Below are 15,668 nucleotides of genomic sequence, written 5' to 3'. Positions count from 1 at the left end.
TTTGTCCCTAGGGTCGCTGTGAGTGTGGAGCGAATGGAGGAGTCCATAGCGAAGATGAGCTGAGCCTTTGCATAGTCATTGGCGCATGAACGCATCACCATGAAAAGGTTGGCACCCTCCATGGAGGAGATAAGTCGCCAGGGTATGGAAAACATGGTGAGTGTTCATAATAGAATGACATCTCTTGAGGAGCGATGGGCATCTATTGAACAGAGAAACCAGGCCTTCATGGAAGTCCTTCTGAGTAGGACTGCCAGTGCAGATACGGGTCCCCATGGCCCCCTGATGCACAGCAAGGTGCTCTCAAGCGCTGGCCCCTTCTGGCCTGTGCAGCTTCAGGTGACTGAGCAGTAGCCTGGCGCTCCTGCTGCTGATGCTGCTGTTCCTGGTTCTGCTGCTGATGCCTCTGCTGCTGGAGATCCTCTAATGGCATGAAGGGAAGGGAAAAAAGGCCTCCCATACTTCTGGTAGATGTCTCCATTGAGGAAGCGCTGAGTGAGGGTGCTGAGCGGTGCTTCCCAGGAGCTCACACTGGAGAAGTGTGTGAGGCTCCAACCTTCCACAGCTGTGCCTAAGCCTTGAACAAGTTGCCCCAAGCCTGAAACAATAAGGTCCTGCAACCTACAAATGCTGTCTGATTAAATCTCTTCTTTCCTGATTGACCTGCAGCTGAAAGTAAGCGAGCCGATATTGTTCATGCCAGGTTTCATCAGCGGTGTTCCCACCAGGTGTGTTTGGTGTGGGAAAAGGCTGAAAGTAGCAAGGGCCCCTTAAAATGGCATTATAGATGCCAATTATTGGTGATTAGGGTGCCTAAAGAGCAGTCCCGCCTGCTGCGGGCAGGGCTGATTTGGGTCGCATTGAAACGCCGGGGGGAAAGTGGGACGGGGCGGGGAATCAGGAGGGGGAGTCGCAACCCCCTTTTTTTGCGATTTTCCCCCCCACACGCCTGAAACCCCGCCTGATGGCTCCAGGAAAATCGACCCCAATATCTCTATTTATGAAGCCTAAGATCCCATTTGCTTTGCTAACCACTCTCTCAATATGTCCTGCCACCTATGCACATTAACTCCCAGGTCCCTCTGTCCCTGCACACTCTTTAAAACTGTGTCATCAAGTGTATATTGCCTCTCCCTGTTCCTTCTGACAAAATACATCACCTCACACTTCTCTGTATTAAATTCCATCTGCCACTTGTACGATAACAAAATACTGCAGATGTTGGAAATCCGAAATAACAACAGAAAATGCCAGGCAACATCAGTGGAGAGAAAATAGAGTCAACGTTTCGGGTCAAACCCTTTGTCAAGACTGAAGGCCAGGCTGGGAGAGAACAAAAGAGAAGTGAAGAGACATTAAGAGGTATTCAAAACGAGATGAGATGGTGATAGGACTAGTGGAGACAAAAGACGGCTCTAGATTAGGTGTGAGATGTGCTGGCAGAATGGGAGACAGCTGCCATGTGGGAGAGAGAAAAAAGGGGTGGGGGGAAAGGGCCAAAACAAAGGTGTGGATAAAAAATAAGTAAAAATGTAATGGGGGCTCCAAGTGCCCATTAATTTTTTCCTTGATTATTGTTTCTAAAACTTTACCCACCACTGATGTTAAACTGACCGGCCTGTAGGATTGTCCTTACACTCTTTCTTGAACAATAATGTCACATTTGCCACTTTCCAATCCTCATGCACCTCCCCCCACATCAAGGGAAGATTGGAAAATTATGGCAAGCCCTTCCGCTATCTCCTCCCACAATTCCCTTAGCAACCTGGGATGCAAGCCATCTGGACCAGGCGGCTTTTCCGCTCTATGCAAAGCCAGCCTTTCTAGTACATCCTGTCTATCAATTTTCACCCCTTCCATTACTTCTACCTTTTCCGCTATTTTGTCAGCATCCACCTCCTTAGTAAACACTGATACAAAGTACTCATTGAGTATTCTAGCCTTGCCCTGCACCTCTAAGCATATATCACCTTCTTTTTCCCTAATAGGCCCCACCCCGCCTCTTACTACCCGCTTACTGTTTACATGCCTGTAGAAGATTTTTGGGTTCCCTTTTATGTTAACCGCCATTCTACTCTCATATTCTCTCTTTGCCAATCTTATTTTCATCTTCACTTCCCCTCTCAACTTACTGTATTTGGTCTGGTTCTCCCTTGAAGAATTCACCTGACATGCATCCTACACCCTCTTTTTTTGTTTCATCATCTTCTCTATCTCCCTCATCATCCAAAGAGCCCTTGCTTTGGTTCACTTACCCTTCCCTCTTGTTGGAATGTACCTAGCCTGTACTTGGAACATCTCCTACTTAAAGATCACCCTTTGTTCCATTACCGTTTTTCCTGTCAGTCTTTGGTTCCATTTTACCCTGGCTAGATCCTTTTGCATCCCATTGAAGTTAGCCCTATTCCAATTTGAAGTTCCACTCTAGGTTGTTCCTTGCTCCTCTCCATTGCTAATTTAAATCTTATGATATGATGATCACTCGTACCCAAGTGTTCTCCCACAGACACTTGTATGACCTGGCCCACCTCATTCCCCAGCACCAAATCCAGCAATGCCTCCTTCCTAGCTGGGCCAAGAAAATACTGGTCAAGGAAATTCTCCTGAACACATTTCAGAAATTCCTCCCGCTCCTTTCCCTTTACCCTTGTAAGGGGTATTCTTAGATCGCAGAGGTCTCTCTCTCTCCAGAGGCCTCCCTCTCTCTTGCACAGTAAAACCTTGAGTGGTTCGACCCACTCGCCCCTTAGGTTCTAGACACTGGTCTTTGAGGCAGGAACTACCATGCAGAGAAAACTCTATAGACCAGGTTTAATGAAAACGAAATGAAACTTTATTACATAAAGGAACAGATCAAACTGCAAGCCAACAAGGTACATGGGAGGGAAAAACAAATCATAATACAGTACTGGCTAAGATATATACAGGCATATTATACTTTACAAAAGTCATCACAAAATGGGGAAACACACGGAACATCGAGGGACAACAACTCATTGTTAAAATTACCCCTTAAATGCCCACCCCCTAAGCCTATCGAGATCAGATTGTGAGGGGCCAGAAACATGCTCACCAATCCAGTTGGAATGTATAGAGTTTTGAAAAAGGTCTGCGTTTTGATCCTTTCAGGCGCCCTTTCTCCACGTGGTCAGCGCTGCGGGCTGCGACACTCTCTCTTCTTCCTCGAGGTGAAGGTCACGGACAGGCTGGATGTCAGCAGGCCTGGAAGTCGGTGCGGGGAGAAACCAACTGTTTTACCATCTTCGCATGGGTTTCGTCGCACAGCCCAGTTGGTTTACCGTTTTCATATAGGTTTCGACCTATCTTTGTCAGCGTCCCGGGGTTGGTCGATGATCTCCCGACAGTTACTCCGGGGCTAGATGCTGACTCGACCTCCCATCTCGAACCTCGATCCTCCGGCGTCTCCACTCAAACTCTGCACCGAACAGGGCTGCGTTTTTCGATGGCTGGCGATGTAAAGATGTGGAAGCCCAGCTGAAGCCCCTGATCGCTACCCCGGGTCCCCAGATATACTTCTCAAAAGAGGCCTTTATCTCCCGCCAAATCAAGGTTAGTCTTTGTTTAACTTTTGGCGGGCTTGCAGCACAGTGGGGTAGTTATTATGTTTTAAACTACTTTGGGATGGCCGGTAACGGCCATCTCTGGTCTGGAATGACCCTGTATTGTTTTTAATGTCCTTCTGATGTCTTAAATGGTTCTTGATGCTCCCCCTATGAATATGAAACTGTTTTCCTTTGTCTGGGTAAACATCTAGATGGCCTTTATCTACAGGCCGATCTGACTGGATCTGCATCCAATCCATATGTATGTGGTTCTGTCTGGTTTCGTTTTCTCCGAAACGGCCTTCCAGAACTTACTGTGGGCTGAATCCACAGAGGCTGTCTGGGGACTGCGGAAACCATTTTAAAGTGTCCCAAAAAGCTGGTCACGGGGTCTGGTGGCCATTTTGTGTGCCCCTTTTTCTGGGCTTCTTTTAAAACAGTCTTCAAAATTAAGGCCTCTTCTGCCAATAGACCCTTATAGGACAATGTTCAAATTTTGTGAATCTTACAGCCCTCCCTGATGATACTGTAACTTGCTTGAAGTATCATAATTCTGGGTGAGCAAAATTTTCTGACTCTCCACAATCAAACCATCCCCTGTATTTATCTACTATGACCCCGCGACACATGCATTTCCCATTTCAGAAAACCCGCAGTGTACATTAAGCATCTATAGATGGCAATACATTGGAATTAAAATCTGACACACACACATTTCCAGGCGTGGAGGGGGGGCATAATACCCCTACACCACCTGGTTCATACATATTATTTTTATTAATAACAACTCACATAATAAACTTCAATAAAAATAATGAAGAAAGAAAAATACACACTAAATCATACATGAATACTATCAAAAATAGAGGAGGGAGGGAAACTTTAACTTTATACATAGCAGCAAAAATCTTAACGGGTGTCTCCTCTTCTACCCGCACATAATGCTCTCTCCATTCTCCTCTGTTCTCATACTTCTGGACACGCTTGTCCCTTTCACAATGTACAAACAGTAAATAAATCACAATACTATCGCCTTAAAATTACACACCTTAAACTTAAACTTAAACTTAACTAAACTTATGTACAGCGCCGCCCGTCCCCGGGCAGCTTGCCTAATCGTTGTTTGGGTTGCAGCTCACTGCTCCCTGTGGTGGGGTTGCACTGACCTGTAGCTTGGGTCCCCTGCAACCTTTTGCTGCCAATTGGGGACTGCGTCTTTCCAGGGGTTTCCCAAGTCGGTGTCTGCTGATGTAGGGGAAATCTGGCCAGGTTTTTCTTGGCTGAGGCATCCGAGACGACCTGCGAAGGGGTGTCTTGGGCAAGGCTCCCTTAGCGAGTGGACCTGTGGTTGGGACTTTAGCCCTCACAGCCCATGGCTCCAACACGACTGCCGGCTTCGGCTCCCTTCCCTCAGGCTCTGCCCCTTTGAGATTTGGGTCTGTGGCAGACGACTTCTCCCTACCTGTCCCTACAGGTAGAGAATCTCTGCCCCCAAGTTCTACCTCCCGTAAGCTTGAGTCGAGGGCGGGACCTCCGTCCTCCGACTCTACCTCCTCCAGAATCATGTCAGGGGCGGGGCCTAGCTGTTCGGGCTCCCCCCCGATGGCGTTCGGATCAGGGGGAGGGCCCTGGTCTTCGGGTTCTTCCCCGTCCGAGTCCCAGCCCAATGGGGAAACCTCCCAGGTGGGCGGGATAGCTTCTCCCCTCAAGCAGGCTGCGGTTCCAGCCTGTGTGGTCTGTGACTCATCGCACGCCTCAGGCTGAGGATTTTTACCCTCAGACCTGGCTTCAATTGTTGGCTCTTTTGCACTCGGCTTAAACAGTTTGCACTGATTGATGTGAAACCATTTAATGCGTCAGGGCAACTTCACTGCGTATACCATGGGGCTGGCTTTGTCTACAATACTGTAGGGCCTCATGTACAGTGGTTCTAAACTCCCCACTCGGGCATAGTTTCTCACCATGACCTGGTCTCCAATTTCCCACTCTTGTGTCTTACGGGGTTCAAGCAGCAGTCGGTTGCCCTGACGCTGCTTTCCCATGTTCCCAGCCGCTTGCCCATAAACCTGTTTCAGGCGCTCAAAAAGGGTCCGGGCAAACTTGTCCCGATTTACCTCTCGGAGCTGACCTTCAGTGAGCACCGGGGCTAGTACATGGGTGGGGGTTCGCATGACTCTCCCAGTCATTAATTCGTGCGGGGAGTACCCCATACTTTTAGACTGGCTAGCCCGGATCCCCATGAGGACTAAAGGCAGGACCTCCGCCCATTTCTGGGGCGAGTCCATCGTCTCTCTCCTCAGTTTTTCTTTGAGGGTGCGGTTCATGCGTTCCACAATCCCAGATGACTGCGGATTGTGGGCCACGTGCCACTTCCCTTCAATGCCTAAGAGCATGAGGGTGTTCTGCATCACTTGGCCGGTGAAATGACTCCCTTGATCAGACTCCACGAATCGTGGTAGTCCCCACTGCAAGGACACTTCCCGGACCAAGATCCTGGCAGTACTGAGTGCCGTGGCTGTTTTGCAAGGGAAGGCTTCTACCCATTTGGTGAACACATCCACCAGGACAAGGCAATAATATAGCCTCCCTGGGCGGTGGGCAGGGGCCCGATGTAGTCGACCTGTATCGACTGCCATGGTCCCTCTACTCTCCTGATGTGTCCCATGGGCACCTTCCTTTTCTGGGGGTCTGGGTTGTTTGCAGCGCACACAAGACAATTAGCACAGAACTCGCGGGCATCGTCCCGAAGTCCCGGCCACCATCCCGCCTGTTCTACCCGTTGCCAGGTGACCTCAGGCCCGGGGTGTCCCGCTCCTGGACCCTCATGGGCCAGTTGAAGGAATTCCCTCCGGTACTGCTGCGGCACAACCCACTGTTCCTCTCGGAACAGCATGCCTTCCTTGATGGAGAGGGCTGCTGTAACGTACGGACCTTCCACTTCCTTGCCCTCAGTGATGGCCTTGAGGACTGTTTTCAGGCGGAATCTAGGGTTTGGACGGTCTTGAGGTCTGGGGGCAGTGTCACCTCTGTGGTCCCCTGAGTCCCATCCCTGCCTTGGATTACTGCCACGGGTTTGGACCCATAGGGATCCCAGAAAATGCCGGTGCGGGCACCTTCCCTGGCTAGCGTATCCGCTTGCTGGTTACCCTGGTTTCAGGGTTCCGTGGAGGAATGGGCCTTCACCTTGTGGATAAAGACTTCCCCTTCTTCCCCCACTGCGGCCAGGATCTTTTCTAACAAGGGCTTTACGGTTAAGGGTCGCCCGTCCGCAGAGGTATATCCGCGGCGAGACCAGATGGCCAGGTACTCCATACACAAGTTGCATGTGAATATGCTTTCCGAGCAAATCGTGTATGGGGTGGGGAAGATTTCGGGGTGTGTAACGACGTACACTACTGCGGACAGTTCAGCCTGCTGGGCGCCCATAGTGCTGGGGAGCTTAATCGCTAGGGCAATGTTTGCCGCGGGGTCATAAACTCCACACCCTGTGAGTCGTTCACCAGTGGATACCGTGCTGGAACCGTCTACGTAGATCTCGCGGCCCGTGGGATGTATCCCAGCCCGTAAACCTACGTTCACTTCCCATACCTGTTTTGATTTCTTTTTGGGTTCAATAAAGACTCATTTCTGAAAGAGAATGTTGTTTAATCTAAAGTCTTGTTCAAGACTTTCTACAGCTTTTTACAGAACACACTATGCTGTGATGCATCTAGAATGAAACTGAAAGTAAAACTCCTCTGGACTGCATGTCTCTCACATGACCTCTGCTGGTCAGGCACAAGTAATCAAAAACACAGACAAATATGCTGTAAGGCATAAGTAATCAAACACAGACAAATATCATCACTATTTGCTGATATCATTACATCTCCCTTTCTTAAAACAAAAGTATTTTACTTTTAACTAACAATATTTAATGAACTTACATTATCATTATCATGATCAAGGTTTTTTACCCTTGCTTTGTGTGTTCACATGAAATATGTCAATACACTAGAACTTGAAGAAAGAATAAGATAACATTACTTCCTTCTTTAACAATAGTCCTTAAATTTGCTCAATGAGTCTCTCAGGAGGCTTCACGTGTCTTGAGGATTTTCTGATTGATTGTCCTTGAATCTGAGTTGTTGCCTCAGATGATTGGTTCTCAGCTGTGTGATCAGGTTGTTCACCAGTATCAGTCTCTTGACCTGCTGTGGCTGGTCCCATGAGAAGATCTCGACGATTTCTTCTCAGAACAGCACCCTCATCTGTCTGAATGGTGTATGATCTTGGTTGAACTTCACTCAGGACAGTTCCCTTCTGAGTCCATGTGTTTGTTTTGTCTTTCAACCTTACTTGGTCACCAGTGTGGAGTTCAGGTAGGTTTTGTGTTCCTCTGTCATAGTAGTACTTTTGCTTTTCTTTCTGTTGCTCTTTGAACTTCCTCACTTTCTCCCCCTCTTTTGTTTTCAGGAGGTTCTCCGGGATGGGTAGGTTTGACTTTAGCCGACGTCCCATCAGGAGTTGGGCTGGTGACATACCACACTCGAGCGGCATTGTGCGGTATACAAGCATGCTTTGGTAGAAGTCAGTTCCACTGTCTTTTGCCTTGTACATCAGTCTTTTCACTGTCTGGACCGATTTTTCCACTAGTCCATTGGACTGTGGATAGTGAGGACTTGACGTTGTGTGGACAAAGTCCCACTCTTTGGCAAAGTGTCGGAAATTTGCATTGTTAAACTGGGGTCTGTTGTCTGTGAAGACCTCGCTTGCCACGCCATGTCTGGAGAATATGGCTTTCATACTTCTTATCACAGCTTCTGCAGTGGTGGTGTACAGTCTACAAACCTCTGGATACAGGGAGTAATAGTCTGTGATGACAAGATAGTCCTTCCCTTGACATACGAATAGGTCAGCGCCTACCTTCTGGTAAGGTCTGTCTGGTGCTGGGTGTGGCTTTAGTGGTTTTACCGGATTGCTTGCTTGATATTTCAGGCATATTGTGCAGTTTGACACCTCATTTGTCACATCTTGGTTGATTCGTGGCCAGTACATCACCTCTCGTGCTCTTTTCTTACACTTTTCGATTCCCAGATGTCCTCCATGGATCTTTTTTAGCATCTCTCTTCTCAGACTCTTTGGGATAACTATTTTACTTCCTTTGTAGATGATGTCTTCGACCACTGATAGTTCCGCCCTGCAGTTCCAGTACTCTGCTATATCAGGTGAGCAGTCTTGCTTCATGTTGGGCCATCCATCCAAGATGCTTTTTCTCAGTCGTCTCATTGTTTCATCTTTGTTTGTCTCAGTCTTTATGAGCTCCATTTTTGCATCTGCTATGGGCAGTGCACTTGTGATCATGTCCATGTAAGCGTTCACTTTTTCATCCATTGTGGTGTTTGCGGGCTCACTTGGGTCAACAGCTCTGGACAACGTGTCTGCTGTATACATCAGCTTACCCGGTGTGTACGCAACATTCAGTTCATCATAGACTGTCTCTCTTTCACTTTCCACAACGAGGACTCTCTTTACCAGGTTCAGTCTCTCACAGGCTTTTAAACCTAGTATGGCTTGCACATCCTTTGGCACCACGATTAATGCTAGCGTGTGCTCTCTGTCCTTGTGTGTTACTTTGACAATGCATTTTCCTTTCACTGGTATATCAGTACCTGAGTATCCGGTCACTTTCACTTGTATTCCATGTAACTTTGGTCTGGGTCTAATTCTCTTAAAATCGGTCTCTGATATCACATTAACTTGTGCTCCAGTATCCAATTTAAATGGAATGTGTATGTCGTTCACTTTTAGTGTTAACATCCAGTCTCTTTCTTCTCTTTTGTTTTCAGACACAACATCTACATAGAATTCCTCTATGTCGCTTTCATCTACTGCATGGACCTTGCTTTGCTGCACTTGGTTCTTGCAGCAACGGGCATAATGGTTGTTCTTGTTGCAACTACTGCAAGTTTTACCATATGCTGGACACTTTCTTGGTGGATGCTGTGTACCGCATCGAATACATGGCTTCCGATTGTTAAACGGTTTGTATCCGTTCTTTCTCACTGCATCCACGTTGCAGCTACTGTCACTGAACAGCTCCTTTGCCTGCAACTTCACAGTCTCTGTAACCCTACACAGTGCTATGGCTTTTCCCAGGTCTAGATCTTGCTCTCTTAGCAGTCTTTCCCTTAGACCATTATCTCGAATACCACACACCAGTCTGTCTTTTATCAGCGAGTCTGTGAGTCCCCCAAATTCACACGATTTGCTCCGGTTTCTCAGTTCAGTCACATACTGATCAATAGTCTCGCCGATTTTCTGTACACATGTGAAAAATTTGTGTCTCTCAAAGGTCACGTTGCGTTTAGGTATGCAGTAGGCCTCAAACTGTTCCATTATTTTATCTAGCTTCATTTTGTCTCCATCAACAGCAAATGTGAAGTTATTATACACCTCCAGCGCTTCATCACCCACGACATGCAAGAACAGGGACGATTTCTGTTTATTACTTTTCGTGTCAGCTCCGATTGCCGCTAAATACAACTCTAAACATTGTTTGAACCTTCTCCAATTTTCAGCCACATTACCTGTTAATTGAAGCGTCGCCGGTGGGTGTAAACCTTCCATTTTTTCACTTCGTTAGCTATTCTCTAATGGTAAGCAACGATGTTCTCTTCTGGCTTGCTAATGGCCCAGAAATTCCAGAACGGGGCTTGCAGCGCGTGCAAGCCCCATATTTACACTTACCCCGCGCTACTGCCGATCAGCTCCAGGGACGCCTGGAATTGGTGTTTCCAGAAGAAGAATCCCGGGCAGCGTATGACGTCACGCCGCCCAGGAGTGCAGCCAGCGCGAAGCCAGGAGCGTGCAGTGCAAGTGAGACACGCCCCTTGAGGTCTCAGTTTCACTGGACACGCCCCCAATGTTTCTGTCAAGCTGCTAACCATTTTTACATGCAAAGCAGCAGTTTAAATAGGTTTTTGGAAGTTTTTTGAAGATTTTGGTAACTTTTATAAACTTTTTAAAATGTTTACATTATTTTGAGTAATCTGAAGTAGTTTTAAACAGAATTAAAGCAATTTAAAGACTTTTAAAAGCCCTAAAAGAATTTTTTAAATTCCATTTATTTATTTAGCAATGTCGTCGTCATACGTGTCTTCACACTGTTCCCTTTGGGGAACTGTATGAAGTGGTGGAAGGATTTATGGCCATGATTAACGCTCATTCCGTGACCGTAACCATCTTTGAACCAGGCATTAGGGCGGTTAGTCCTATGGCGGGAGGGTTTTACGGGCTCCCACAAGCTATACAAGGAGGGGGGGCCACCCACACCCACGGACGCAAATATCCCACTGGATGTCAACCCAGAATTTAGAGCCGGAGCTCCAACTCCACTTGCCGGGACTGTCTGGAGCGGGGTTCGAAACCCTACCCTGATCTGGCCCAGCGGCGGGGATCCTACCGCTATGACAAAGGCCCAATCCGATTAGCAACGTGAAATGGCAGCATAGGGCTCCAGTCACGGGGAGGGAAAAGGCGCAGGAAATGTATGGGTGTCACCTTTTGTGTGGAGTGGGCCTTTTGCGTAGCAGTAAGCATCCCCGCCGCTGGGCCAGAAGGAGTAGGGTTTTGAACCCCACTCCAGACAGTCCCGGCAAGTGGAGTCGGAGCTCCAACTTTAAATTCTGGGTGGACATCCAGCGGGATACTTGCATCCGTGGGTGTTGGTGGCCCCCCCCCCTCAGATGGGTTGTGGGAGCCCGTAAAACCCTCCCGCCATAGGACTAACCACCCTAATGGCTGGTTCAAAGATGGTTACGGTCACGGAATGAGCGTTAATCACGGCCATAAATCCTTCCACCACTTCATACAGTTCCCCAAAGGGAACAGTGTGAGGATACGTACGATGATGACCTCTTGCGCAATGCACCTCCTTGGACCCTCAGTCGCAGATGCGAGGGGGCAAGTCGTGCAATTGTTAAATTTTTCATTTTATTGACATGTAAAATGTTGGCCCAGTAATTCCCATCCAAATGCGCGAGTACGGTCGGGGTACTTACGCATCTGGCTGGATGAAATGCCGGTTTTCAGCATGCACAGTGCATGTGGGGAAAACCGGCATTTCCTGTCCTCTGAACGAAGGGGTTCAGAGGCAGAACGCGTGCGACTGCACAGGCAGCGCGTGCGCAGTATAATTCGCCGCTTTCATTAATGCTTTCAGTGAGGTCAAGTCATTACAACTTACACATGAAAAAAGCATGGGTACAGTTGCTCCAGAGGGTGCGGAGGAAGATATTTATTATCGTGGAGCTTCTGAAAGTATGTATGTCTGTATATATTCCTTTGCGTGTTATGTATATATTCCTTTACTTATGTGTATGAATGTATTATTTAATTATGACTTTCAGAGAAAGTAACTTATTGGAAAATCATAATTAAAAACATACATTCATACACATTAGTAAAGGAATATAAAACATACATACATATACGTAAAGGAATATATGTGGACATACATACATAACTCATTCTCACATTCCATTCACACAGCCACAATTGCTCCTTCTACCTACCGTTCTGAAAACCCTTTTTAAAAAAAAAAAAATATTAACTTTAAAACTTACTTAAAATTTCTTAAAATAACTTCCCTCCCTTTCCCAAACAAAAATATTGCATTTCAGAAGCTCCACGATAAAATGTTTCTTCCTCCGTAGACAATGAACCACTTTACACTTGCTTTTTTCAAGCGTAAATTCTGAGGACTTACCCTCACGGATTTCATGAATGAAATCTACGAAGTTCACTGCGCAAGCGCTGCCTGTGCAGTCGCACGCGCTCGAGGTCTGGAAATGCCGGCGTTCCCTGCATGCGCTGTTCATGCTGAACGCCGGCATTTCCAACGTCCATATGCGTGAGTACCCCGAGCGCACTCATGCCTTTGGCCGCGAATTTCTGGCCCATTATGTGGAGAGCTGATTTCGCTTACTTGCCACAACTGCTTTCACTGTCCCATCAAGTTGCTAACTTCAGATTTTTTCTCTTTCAGCCACTTCTGACATCATGTTTTGATTTCTTTTTGGGTTCAATAAAGACTCATTTCTGAAAGAGAATGTTGTTTAATCTAAAGTCTTGTTCAAGACTTTCTACAGCTTTTTACAGAATACACTATGCTGTGATGCATCTAGAATGAAACTGAAAGTAAAACTCCTCTGGACTGCTTGTCTCTCACATGACCTCTGCTGGTCAGGCACAAGTAATCAAAAACACAGACAAATATGCTGTAAGGCATAAGTAATCAAACACAGACAAATATCATCACTATTTGCTGATATCATTACAATACCCCTGCTACGGAACACCGATAGGCTGTTCCGGGATATACCATGTTGGCCGCGAGCTTGGGCTCGCAGAAACCCTTCACCTTCAGATCCATCTGGGAAAGGAGGAGGGTCCAGCGCGCAATGCGGGCACTGCTTACTGTCCCATCCTTAATCCTTCCATCCAGAAGCATCCGGGTGGGTGTGTGATGGGTGAGGAGAGTGTTGGGAGAGGTGCCTGTGAAGATCAAAGACCTTTTCACAGCCCAATGCGTGGCCAAAAGATGCCGCTCGCAATTGGAGAAACTCCTCTCCACATCTGTAAGCACTCTGGAGGAGTAAACCACCGGCCTTAGCTTGCTGTGTCGCTCTTGAAGCAGTACAGCGCTCAAGCTATCCCCACTAGCCGCTCCCTCCAGGAAGAACTCCTCCCCCCCCATCTATGGCCCCCAGAGCTGGCACGGTCTGCAAGTCCCCCTTGAGTTTTTCAAATGCTGCCTGGCAACCCTCATCCCAGGACCACTCCACTCCCTTGTGTAGGAGTTGGAGTAGTGGAGCTGCTGTGGCTGCATAGTCCTCAGTGAAGTCTCTGCAGCACCCGGTCAGTCCCAGAAAGGACCTCACACCCGTTACGGTGGTGGGGATCGGTAGATCTTGCACTGATTCCCGTCTAGCCTTGTCTATGGCTCTCTCTCCAGCGCGGATGGTCAGACCCAGGAATTTTACCTCCTGCTGGCCAATCAGTGTCTTCTTTGGGTTTACCTTGAAACCCTTTCTGCCTAACAGCTCCAATAGCTCGGCCAATAGTGGGCCGTGCTCCTCTCTGGAATCTGTGAACAGGAGCAGGTCGTCCACATACTGCACTAGCTGATTGGGCTGGCTGAACTCCTTTAAGCTCCCTGCCATGCATTGATGGAAAATGCTGGGGCTGTTATGGAAACCCTGTGGCAAGCAGTTCCAGGTGTACTGTTGCCCTTTAAAAGTAAAGGCAAACTTGTACTGATTCTCCCTCCTTAAAGGGATGGACCAAAACCCATTGGAACTTTCCAGCACTGTGAACGTGGTCGCGGATGCTGGGATACTCCCTATCAGGTCGGCAACTGCTGCTACCGTCGGCGCGCAGGCTGGGATGTTGCTATTGAGGACTCTGTAGTCCACCGTGGCTCTCCATGAATTGTCCGGCTTCTTCACCGGCCACAAAGGAGAGTTTACATGGGTGACTATCAGTCTCAACACGCCCTGCTGCACCTGTGAAGACATTGCTGTCTCCATGTCCGGCTCCGCTTCCCTGGGGAAGTTGTACTGTTTTTGGGGTCGAGCCATGGGGTCCCCGTCTACTCTGACCTCAAACCCAGTGACCCTCCCGCAATCGTATTTGTGAGTGGCAAACGTAGTCAGGTGGTCTGACACGAATGCCTGCAGATCTTGTGGGACACTGGCGACCATGAGCTCGAGGTCATAGCCCTCTTTTGGCTTCACGGTACATAGGGTCCCTTTCCCTTCCTTTTCTGGGATGATGACTACCTCACCTCTCTTACCCGTGCTCGCTCCCCAGAGACAGTGATTTCTTAGATCCACGAGGATCCCATGCTCTGCTAAGAAATCGGACACAAGGATCCCTTTCCCCCCCCCCACCTCCCACTTCATCATCAGTATACACTTCCACTTGGTGCGGAGTGGTCCTAAACGAATGGAGAGGGGGATGGAAAATGCGCCAGCCTGTTCTTTGCCTGTGAAGCCCGACAGAATATATGGGACCCCGGTGGACATAGGTGAGGTGGTAGGGTTATCTGTGTGGATCACGGTGCACGATGCCCCCGTATCCAACAGATAGGTCCCCTTTTCCTGCTCTACCTCCATCTCCACGAGGGGTCGTCTCCATAAATCATATCGCAGCGAACACAGGTAAACGGGCTGCACTGGCTCTAGTCATTGGGGTGAAGTGGTCGGGGCTGCGGGAACGACAGGACCGGTGGTGACTGCTACCCTCCCCTGCGAGATCATACGAGACCGCATTATCTCTAAAATTGAATCTATCGCAGCGGGATCCATAGCTGCACCGGTTCCCTTTTCTGGGACAGGGGCTGCGGTTTGGACCTGGACTCGTGCTGGGGCAGCGGTCTGGGCTTGGGCTTGGGCTGTGGGAGATTTTCCCTTATTATCCTTCCACGGATTTTTACAGTCCTTGCGCCAATGTCTATCCTTTCCACACCCGTAGCAATTGAGCTTGGCTTGGGTAGGGCGATTCCCTTCCTGATGCCACTCCTTTTTACTTGGGGCTGCGGGTTTTGCCTCATGCACTTTTCCTTTAGAGGGAGGTGTCTCCTGACTCCTACAATTCTTGTATGCAATGGTGAGCTGTCGGAGCACTGTCTCCTCCGTGACACCGGGACCTTGGGGGTCAAACCAAGATTTGGCTTGGGCCTTTATCTGCGGCAGACTGTTGGCAACCAGACAACAGAGCCAATGAACCCGCTGAACATCGTTCATTGCAGCCCGTTCAGGCATGCCTGGACAGCTGCGCCGATACACTGGCCACAGCCTTTCTGCGAAAACCCGTGGGGGTGCTCCAGTTAGCTGCACAGTCCCTTCCACACGGAGGAACGGATTACCTTCATCCACTCCCAGAACTTCCAGGACCTGATCCCTGAGTTCCACATACCCTTTCTGTCCTCTCTTGCTCCCTGCTGAGAGGCACTGAAGGATTGTGCTATCCAGGGAGAATAGTAACATCTTCGCCTGCTCAAGATCATCACAATCATTGATGGCGGCTGTCTCCTCTACCTCCCTGAAATGGACTGAGGGA

Source organism: Somniosus microcephalus, chromosome 15, assembly GCF_052327205.1.
Source record: "Somniosus microcephalus isolate GS21.2 chromosome 15, FLI_Smic_1.0, whole genome shotgun sequence".
NCBI classification, from domain to species: Eukaryota; Metazoa; Chordata; class Chondrichthyes; order Squaliformes; family Somniosidae; genus Somniosus; species Somniosus microcephalus.
The sequence above is the reverse complement of the archived record's forward strand: the minus strand, read 5'-3'. Positions refer to the sequence as shown.